Raw genomic sequence first — 4,755 nt, 5'->3', positions numbered from 1 at the left:
TTCTTGTATTTTTCAAAGGAAGTTTGGAGTTTTTATAATTTACAGCTATAAGACTGAAGAAATACTGTTGTTAAGCATCTGAAACAACAGAAGCAAGAAGAACTACAATCTAGCAGCCTGTGGAACAAAAACCACATTCACAAAAAGATAAACAATATGAAAAGTCATAGGGCTATTTACCAGATGAAGGAACAAGATAAAACCCCAGAAAAACAACTAAATGAAGTGGAGATAGGCAACCTGCCAGAAAAAGAATTCAGAATAATGATAGTGAAGATGATCCAAGACCTCGGAAAAAGAATGGAGGCAAAGATCGAGAAGATGCAAGAAATGTTTAACAGAGACCTAGAAGGATTAAAGAACAAACAAACACAGATGAACAATACAATAACTGAAATCAAAACTACACTAGAAGGAATCAATAGCAGAATAACTGAGGCAGAAGAACGGAGAAGTGACCTAGAAGATGGAACGGTGGAATTCACTGCTGTGGAACAGAATAAAGAAAAAAGAATGAAAAGAAATGATGACAGCCTAAGAGACCTCTGGGACAACATTAAATACAGCAACATTCACATTACAGGGGTCACAGAAGGAGAAGAGACAGAGAAAAGACCCGAAAAAATATTTGAAGAGATTATAGTCGAAAACTTCCCTAACATGGGAAAGGAAATAGCCACCCAAGTCCAGGAAGTGCAGAAAGTCCCATACAGGATAAACCCAAGGAGAAACACACCAAGATACATAGTAATCAAATTGGAAAAAATCAAAGACAAAGAAAAATTATTGAAAGCAGCAAGGGAAAAATGACAAATAACATACAAGGGAACTCCCATCAGGTTAACAGCTGATTTCTCAGCAGAAACTCCACAAGTAAGAAGGGAGTGACATGATATACTTAAAGTGATGAAAGGGAAGAATCTACAACCAAGATTATTCTACCTGGCAAGGATCTCATTCAGATTCGAAGGAGAAATCAAAAGCTTTACAGACAAGCAAAAGCTAAGAGAATTCAGCCCCACAAAACTAGCTCTACAACAAATGCTAAAGGAACTTCCCTACATGGGAAACACAAGAGAAGAAAAGGACCTACAAAAACAAACCAAAACAATTAAGAAAATGGTCACAGGAACGTAGATATTGATAATTACCTTAAACGTGAATGGATTAAATATTCCAACCAAAAGACAAAGGCTTGCTGAATGGATACAAAAACAGGAACCATATATATGCTGTCTACAACACACCCACTTCAGACTTAGGGAAACACACAGACTGAAAGTGAGGGGATGGAAAAAGATATTCCATGCAAATGGAAATCAAAAGAAAGCTGGAGTAGCAATACTCATAACAGATAAAATACACTTTAAAATAAAGAATGTTACAAGAGACAATGAAGGACACTACATAATGATCAAGGGATCAATCCAAGAAGAAGATATAACAATTATAAACATATATGAACCCAACATAGGAGCACCTCAATACATAAGGCAACTGCTAACAGCTCTAAAAGAGGAAATCGACAGTAACACAGTACTAGTGCGGGACTTTAACACCTCACTTACACCAATGGACAGATCATTCAAAATGAAAACAAATAAGGAAACAGAAGCTTTAACTCACACAATAGACCAGATAGATTTAATTGATATTTATAGGACATTCCACCCATAAACAGCAGATTACACTTTTTTTCTCAAGTGAGCACAGAACATTCTCCAGGATAGATCACATCTTGGGTGACAAATCAAGCATCAGTAAATTTAAGAAAATTGAAATCATATCAAACATCTTTTCTAACCACAACCTTATGAGATTAGCATTGAATGAATTACGGGGAAAAAACATAAAAAACACAAACACATGGAGGCTAAACAATACATTACTACATAACCAAGAGATCACTGAAGAAATCAAAGAGGAAATCAAAAAATACCTAGAGACAAATGACAATGAAAGAGCAATGACCCAAAACTTATGGGATGCAGCAAAAGCAGTTCTAAGAGGGAAGTTTATAGCTATACAAGCCTACCTCAAGAAACAAGAAAAATCTCAAATAAACAATCTAACCTTACACCTAAAGGAACTAGAGAAAGAAGAACAAACAAAACCCAAAGTTCGCAGAAGGAAAGAAATCATAAAGATCAGAGCAGAAATAAATGAAATAGAAACAAAGAAAACAAAAGCAAAGATCAATAAAGCTAAAAGCTGGTTCTTTGAGAAGATAAACAAAATTGATAAACCACTTGCCAGACTCAACAAGAAAAAGAGGGAGAGGACTCAAATCAATAAAATTAGAAATGAAAAAGAAGAAGTTACAACAGACACTGCAGAAATACAAAGCATCCTAAGGGACTACTACAAGCAACTCTATGCCAATAAAATGGACAACCTGGAAGAAATGGACAAATTCTTAGAAAGGTACAACCTTCCAAGACTGAAGCAGGAAGAAATAGAAAATATGAACAGACCAATCACAAGTAATGAAATTGAAAATGTGATTAAAATTTTTCCAACGAACAAAACTCCAGGATCAGATGGCTTCACAGGTGAATTTTATTAAACATTTAGCGAAGAACTAACACCCATCCTTCTCAAACTCTTCCAAAAAATTGCAGAGGAAGGAACATTCCCAAACTTATTCTATGAGGCCATCATCACCCTGATACCAAAACCAGACAAAGATACTACAAAAAAAGAAAATTACAGACCAATATCACTGATGAATATAGATGCAAAAATCCTCAACAAAATACTAGCAAACAGAATCCAACAACACATTAAAAGGATCATACACCATGATCAAGTGGAATTTATCCCAGGGATGCAAGGATTCTTCAATATACACAAATCAATCAATGTGATACTCCATATTAACAAATTGAATAATAAAAACCATATGATCATATCAATAGATGCAGAAATAGCTTTTAACAAAATTCCACACCGTTTAAGATAAAAACTCTCCAGAAAGTGGGCATAGAGGGAACCTACCTCAACATCATAAAGGCAATATATGACAAACCTACAGCAAACATCATTCTCAATGGTGAAATACTGAAAACATTTCCTCTAAGATCAGGAACAAGACAAGGGTGTCCACTCTCACCACTATTATTCAACATAGTTTTGGAAGTCCTAGCCACGGCAATCAGAGAAGAAAAAGAAATAAAAGGAATACAAATTGGAAAAGAAGTTAAACTGTCACTGTTTGCAGATGACATGATACTATACATAGAGAATCCTAAAGATGCCACCAGAAAACAACGAGAGCTAATCAATGAAGTTGGTAAAGTTGAAGGATACAAAACTAATGCACAGAAATTCTTGCATTCCTGTACATTAATGATGAAAAATCTGCAAGAGAAACACTCCCATTTACCATTGCAACAAAAAGAATAAAATACCTAGGAATAAACTTACCCAGGCAGACAAAAGACCTGTATGCAGAAAACTATGAGACACTGATGAAAGAAATTAAAGATGATACCAACACATGGAGAGATATACCATGTTCTTGGATTGAAAGAATCAATATTGTGAAAAAGATTATACTACCCAAAGCAATCTACAGATTCAATGCAATCCTTATCAAATTACCAATGACATTGTTTACAGAACTAGAACAAAAAATCTTAAAATTTGTATGGAGACACAAAAGACCCTGAATAGCCAAAGCAGTCTTGAGGGCAAAAAACAGAGCTGGAGGAATCAGACTCCCTGACTTCAGACTAGACTATAAAGCCACAGTAATCAAGACAATATGGTACTGGCACAGAAATAGAAACATAGATCAATGGAACAAGATAGAAAGCCCAGAGATAAACCCACACACCTATGGTCAACTAATCTGTGACAAAGGAGGCAAGGATATACAATGGAGAAAAGACAGTCTCTTCAATAAGTGGTGCTGGGAAAAGTGGACAGCTACATGTAAAAGAATGAAATTAGAACACTCCCTAACACCATACACAAAAATAAACTCAAGATGGATTCGAGACCTAAATGTTAGACCAGACACTCTAAAACTCTTAGAGGAAAACATAGGAAGAACACTCTTTGACATAAATCACAGCAAGAGCTTTTTTGATCCACCTACTAAAGTAATGGAATTAAAAACAAAAATAAACAAATGGGACCTACCGAAGCTTTTGCACTGCAAACAGAACCATAAACAAGATGAAAAGACAACCCTCAGAATTGGAGAAAATATTTGCAAATGAATCAACAGACAAAGGATTAATCTCCAAAATATATAAACAGCTCATGCAGCTCAATATTGAAAAAACAAACAACCCAATCCAAAAATGGGCAGAAGACCTAAATAGACATTTCTCCAAAGAAGACATACAGATGGCCAAGAATCACATGAAAAGTTGCTCAACATCACTAATTATTAGAGAAATGCAAATCAAAACTACAATGAGGTATCACCTCACACCAGTTAGAATGGGCATCATCAGAAAATCTACAATCAACAAATGCTGGAGAGGGGGTGGAGAAAAGGGAACCCTCTTGCACTGTTGGTGGGAATGTAAATTGATACAGCCATTATGGAGAAGAGTATAGAGGTTCCTTAAAAAACTAAAAATAAAATTACCATATGATCCAGCAATCCCACTACTGGGCATATACCCAGAGAAAACCATAATTCAAAAAGACACATACACTCCAATGTTCATTGCAGCACTATTTACCATAGCCAGGTCATGGAAGCAACCTAAATGCCCATCGACAGACGAATGGATAAAG

The sequence above is a fragment of the Mesoplodon densirostris genome, chromosome 2 (assembly GCF_025265405.1).
Source record: "Mesoplodon densirostris isolate mMesDen1 chromosome 2, mMesDen1 primary haplotype, whole genome shotgun sequence".
Lineage (NCBI taxonomy): Eukaryota > Metazoa > Chordata > Mammalia > Artiodactyla > Ziphiidae > Mesoplodon > Mesoplodon densirostris.
The sequence above is the reverse complement of the archived record's forward strand: the minus strand, read 5'-3'. Positions refer to the sequence as shown.